Raw genomic sequence first — 6751 nt, forward strand, 5'->3', positions numbered from 1 at the left:
AACGTAATAAAAGTCATGTTCTTGTTCTCATCCAGTTTAAAAACACTCTTAAAAAGATTAAGAGTCAAGGGAAGCTTCATGTATTCAGAAGTCCAGATGAAGGACATTATCATTCTGGTAGCTTGAGGAAGAAGTTGGTTGAGGGAAAGTTGAAAATGGCATAAAATCTGGGAGAAAAATGGGTAAAAAGGAAAACGTAAACCAAAAGCAAACTGATATATACAAATTGAAATGAAAATTTTCTCTTCATTGGTTTCAGAGACAATGTATTCGTGGACCACCATCCCTTCTTCACCAATTTTGCACCAATACCCCTTCTCTTTTGGGATATGGCAGTAGTCTTCTAACGTAAGCTAGGGTCTACCCTCCACCATCAGGTTGAAAGTTTGAGAAGTGAGCCCAGTAATTAGTAAGCTTTTCATTGTATTAGAGGAACCCTCTAGATCAAAAGGTGTGAAATGAATACCTTTAAGGCCTTCCAAAGAAGGAGGAATGATTGGATCAGTCAATCGAAGGTATGACCAGCTGTTGGGTTTCATGCTCCAGTCAGTTGGAGGTTCATGTGGTAATGCCTCTAGTTACATGAAAAGGGGAAATTCAAGAACTGGTGCAACAGTTAATTCTTTTTTGAAATCAAAGGTCAGTTCACGGAGATAAATCTGTGAGGAAAACATTGTTGAAGTTAATGCTAAAGTAAGTCGAAGAAAATAATGGTTTGTAGAGATTTGAATCAATGAATATTTGAGAATAATTAGGGTTTAAAGAAAACGTAAATCGAAATAAATGTAGGTATAAAAATATTTATAGGCAAGACAATCATTAGGAAATTTAAAGTGGGAAGATCAATAGTCAAGAAACATAGTAATTTAAATTAGAAGATCAACTATTAAGATGAAACCGCCAAAAATTCAAAATTATAGAAGCAGGGAACAATAATTGGATGTGCATTTAATGTTAGTACAATCAAATAGGGATAACGATAAAAGAGTGTTGCAGCAGTTGTGGCGTGTTCAACAATTTTCCAGAAAATTGCACCAAGAAAGAAATGATTAGAAAAATTGATGAAAAAAATTACATGGATGTTCCCAAAAGAAGGAAAAGACCAAAGTACCCAGATTTTTCATATTGCCAGAAATTTGAAGAATGAAGACTTGAAGACGTCCCAGAAATTTAAAATCAACAAAAATAGTTCAGATGATTGACAACCTGTTCAAACCCATATATGATACTGAAGACGAAGGAATAATGAGGGAAAGTCTACTTGATTCTTACATGAGCTCACAGAAGAAGCAATCAGTAAAAACCTATGTCTGATTCTGAAGATAGACCCATGAATTCTTAAACTTGAATTCATAGGTTTGGGGGGCAAATTATGTATGCCAAATATTAGTCATAGGTAATTCTGGCAGAAAAATGTCAAGGAAGGTTAAATTAGTGCTAATCTGGGATGAATTAGTAAATTTGGAAGATAATCTGGCAACTATCATCTGAGAAGATTGAAGAAGCATTGAACGTACATTAGTAATATTAGTGCATGGGAAAGCCACGTGCGATTGGAAGACACTTGTCCATTATAGAAGGTCATTCTAAGCTAGTGGGACACATGTTAATAGGAGAAGCAAAGAGTGCTACATAAAATAAAGGAAAAATCACAAAGAGGAACTGGACACGTCCAAGACAACTACAGTGGCATGCAGGGGAATTTTGGGGATTAATGAACTAATAGAAGGAATGTTCCACTAGCACAATGATGAACTATTAATAGACATCAAAGAGCACATAAAGGAGGTAATGGATTTCTACGATTTAGAAAAAGACACAGAACTCTAAAGAAATTTATTGCTAAGGAGTTATTACATATGATTTTCAAGGACCCATGTTGATTTTTGGAGTAACATTAATTGCACAATCATAAATCTAGGAGAGTAATTACAATTGTTCTAACTAATCCTCAAAAGAATATTTTTCAGATATTAATCACAAGGACCTCACGTCTAAACAAGTCCTAAGTAGTTTCCACCTTGTAGCCACAATGCTTTTGGAAGGACCTATTAGGCAATTTGTCTCAGACTGACACTGACTTGGGCGTCGGAGTGGGTAACCGGAAAATCATTTCGAGCCCTACTAACCCCTTATTCCATTTTACAGGAACAGTCATCTTCTCTGGTGATCTTATTGCATAGTTGAGCAAGATAGCAAAGACAGGCCTCCACCAGTATTTAATTACTAATTAATCACAGATCAAGAGATTAAGTTTTTAATTAATTGTCCTACAAAGCCATACAAGAACACTCAACCTTGTCATATCTTCCCCTTTACCATCCTCAGATTCGAATTTTCAAAAAGGGTCAAACGAGATTCTATGGTGATCTCATTGATAATAGAAAATATTAGTGCGTTTCTATATCTAGTTTAAACCCAAGGATTAGGCCAATGAATCTAAGAATCCAATCATTGTGATTGAATGCAAAAATTTAGTGGGTCCTTACTTATTTTTATGCATGAAATATATGGATATGATTAGATAAAACTGATGTTGGATAAAAACTCAATTTATTTCACTCACCAAGCCATTTTCCCCACGCTCTTAACCAAGGCTTCACTCACCTTAAAATCTTCATAAATTCCTCATATGATCTTTCTTTGATTCCTCACAAAGGAAGAATCATTAGTTAGAAATTACAACCTATATTTCTCCTTGAAAGAGAACATCTCTCTAGAATTGTATTCTCTTAGAATGCATTTCATTAATCATCAAAAGCTAAATTCAAATGAGCCTGGATGCCTCCTTATATAGGAGAAAAAAGTAACCTAGCACATGACTAGAACATGGTTTTTTTTAATAAAATTAGCTCATGTGTCTTTAACAACCTTCTAACTAACTCATAACATCTTCGAGGTTATTTAACAACAAAATAAATGAACAAACACACAATTGTATTTCTATTATTAACTACTATGTCTCCTCTTCTGATTAGTCTCAACTCAAACGTGGCTGCACAACTGACCACTTCATAGCCCATACTCTTTAGGATCATTTAACCCAAGTTCACAACTCATAACTACCTGACAATAGGTGCTACAATCTGATCATGTCGTACTGTTGTTATTGCACCATCACACTTGGTTCACATATGTGCAGGCTGTCAATTGCCCCACAAAAACCTTGCTAAATTGTTGATATTTTTTGTTTTCTTGTTGCACAACTGATTGCCAGAGGGTACGTATACTGCACATATAGTACTTAGATAAAATCAATAGCTTTGTTGCTATTGCACCAGACCTGGTTCACATTTGTGAAAGTTGTAACTCTCCCCACCATACCTTGCTGCTCAACGGTTGTTATCGTTCCGTTTCTTGTTGCACAACATTCACTGTTGCAGGTTGCACATTCTGCTCATATAAAACAAATACAGAACTAGCAGCTTTCTCAGCTAGGTACACTAACTTAAGGACATGCTAACATGTGTACTGATAGCTTCAGTCAACAAGTTATGCTCTTGATCACATATAAAACAGTAGGCAAATATGAAAGCCCCCATCCTAATTTTGATTATGATCCATAACCATATATTAAACAAGCTCACCAAGTTGGCTAAGTTGTGAGTGTGTTTCCATGAATCCTTTGCACTTGTTATCATATTCGTTTAATCAATTATTATCCTGAATCACACGACTGATAAAGAGCTATAGAAATTCTTTATGGGAGTGGAGTAGATGGACTGCAGATATTTGATTTAACCATCAAAGCAAACACTATCGATCAAGGTAAATATCTAATCGAAATACTTTATGGAAAATTCTCACTATCAGGAAAAAAGTTGATAAAGGGTGACCAAATCTAATGAAATGCACAGATTACATGACAACATTCAACAATATTATTTATAAGGATTGTCTTTTTCAATTTCTTAGTGGTATAAAAGATTTTCCAGTTAAAGAAAAAAGAATATCTTAAATCAAGATCCACAAACTACCGTAAAGAATGCATATGCCACTATCAAAAGAGAAATTGCCAGAAGAAACATCATGAATGATTCATCATCGGGTAGCCTTTGAAATTAGTAGTTGTTTTTCTACCAAAGAAAGTCAGTAAAATAATCATTTCGGCAAGAAGATGATATAAGTACACATGCTGGAGGGACAAGACATAAAAAAGAAGGATGATTCAATATCATTGGTTATCCAAAATTGTGGATAGAACAACAAAAAAAAGGGGACAAAAAACAACACTCAAAAATCAGAAAAATGGCAAGATAATTTTTCAACAAGTCAATATTATAAGTACATTTTGTAGTAAAATTGTAATTAGTTATAAAGAGAATGTTTGTGATTGTCTTAATATGAAACAGTTATAAAAACGTCTTCGTTAAAAAAAAGTATTAATTTATTAATTAAAATGAATTTGTCATTTTAAAAGTAAAAATTTACTACGAATTTTAGATATCCGTTTAATTTTTTTAGTTATAAAATAAATTATACGACGAAAAATATAAATATATTGTCCACCTCATACTTTGATAAGTATGAGTAGGAAGTTAAATCACTCATGTATTGCCATTTTGGCCTATGACTCACACTTCTCAATCCATTACTCACAAAAATTAAACCCCTTCCCCTAAGTTATATAATCTGTAGGATTATTTCTACCTCTCTTTCCTTCATATCATTATCATCTTCATAGCATCTTAAAGAAACACAAATTTGAGACCAATCTTTACCTTTATCTCTTCATAAAGTATAATTAAAATCTGAAATCTTACCTACCTTCATATTCTCAAATTAATGGTGTAAGTAAATTTAAGTAAAAGGTTTTTAATTGAAAACCCCAATCACAATTTCAGAAAATTTTCACTTAAATTTTATGAAGTTAGAATCTAATTAATTTTTTTGATGATTGTAGCTATTATAGGAGGACACATCTAGCACTATCACCATCTCCATCTCTTTTTTTTGGATTAGAAGTAAGTCTTTTCTATGTGTTTTTGATTTTACTTGCAAGTTGATTTAATGGTCAATAAGACCTTAAATTGACTTTTTAATTGTTGTGTGCTAGGTTTTTAGAAGGTCTTTTTGTTGGAATAATTGTAGTATTAAGAATGTGCCATTTTGATGTAGCCATTGAAGAGCTAGGAATTGAAGTGGATCTTTGGTTTTGAAGTTTTATGTGATTTTGTGTGGAAATTTAACTTGCTCAAAGTTAACTCATAAACTAATTTATTTAAGTATAAATTGAATGTTTTAAAGTAGTTTTAAGTTCTTAAATGGTTGTTGATTCATGTTCAAAGTTGAGAGTAAAGTTCATTTTATTTGAGCAAGTTTTTGTCCGAATCTGTTTGGTTGTTTTTCATATCAATTTAGGGTTATTATTCTTTCTTTATTCATTCGTATTGTTGAGTTATGGTTCTTATTTGATTAATATGGGTGTTTGGTTCAAGTATAAAATTTGGGAACATAAAAACTAATTGGGTATTGATTAGTTGATATAAGTTAGATATTGAGATTTAAGATTTGTGTAAAATTATTTAAACTCCATTGATAGTAACTCAAGTTCTTACATGTTAATGGTTGATGATGAATTAATTGGTATTTTAAATGATGATTGTTGATTTCACAGAAAATCAATTCAAATTATTGTTTGGTTTTAAAATTGTAATTATCTATAAGTGAGTGTTGTGATAGTCTTAGTAGTATAAAAAGGACATAATGTTGTATTAGAATTTATCAAACAAAATGAAATACAAAAAAATCTTCTTCTCTTCTAAACTTTTTGTTTTCTTAATTTCTTTATTATTCACATAGTTGCTTGAGATTCAACAACCATAATAATCAACAAAAAAAGTGAAGTAGCAACTAACCACTACACTATAAACTGAGAACACCACAATAGACAACACAGATCTAGGTTTTATGTGCCTTTATTTAATTTTGAAGCTCTAAATTTACTAGAAATAGAGAGATTGAAGATGGAATCATGAAGCGGAGCAAATGTTACATTATTCCAAAATTTTGAAAATAAATTATTAGTATTATTTATTAGAGTTAAAGAGGATTTTATAATAAGGTTGAGTAGTATTTTTTTATTATGGAAAAATAATCATGTATTTGGGTTGAAGTAATATGATATTTTATATTTGCGTGAAAATGATATTTTAGCCATGAGCTTTAGGTTAATACCCTATTAATTTTATCAGTAATTGAATTAAAAAGATTAAACCCTAACCCTAATTACTTAAATAAAATACCCTAAACCTTATTTTTAATCGTCTTCTACTGTCATCCAAGAACTACTCCACTCCAATTAAATTCCAATTGCCCTAAATTGATTTAGCCTTCGTCCGTTTACAGCTTGTTTTTCTTGAACTTGTCAGAATGATGGCCATATAACAGCAAAAGCTGGGCCTATAACCAACACATAGATACATCATCCCTGATAAGGAATGCTATCTAAATTATGCAAAAGTTATATCCAGATCAACTGGCCCATGTCGTCACGACCCAGCAGGTCTAAGGGGCAATTGTTTGTAAATAAAATAGGCCTCATATTTTATATGTTTTATTATTAAGGCTCAAGCCCAAACATAATAGCCAACTAGGGTTAGGGGATGTCTCCCTTATACACTCTACATATATACCCCTTGGATTCATTTGTATGTAAGTGATTTCGACCATATTGGCCAAAATAATAGACATACATTTTCGCCCTAAACTAAACACATTTATGCTATATTTTTATACTGATTTGGGCGTT

Source organism: Amaranthus tricolor, chromosome 8, assembly GCF_026212465.1.
Source record: "Amaranthus tricolor cultivar Red isolate AtriRed21 chromosome 8, ASM2621246v1, whole genome shotgun sequence".
In the NCBI taxonomy this organism is placed as follows: Eukaryota; Viridiplantae; Streptophyta; class Magnoliopsida; order Caryophyllales; family Amaranthaceae; genus Amaranthus; species Amaranthus tricolor.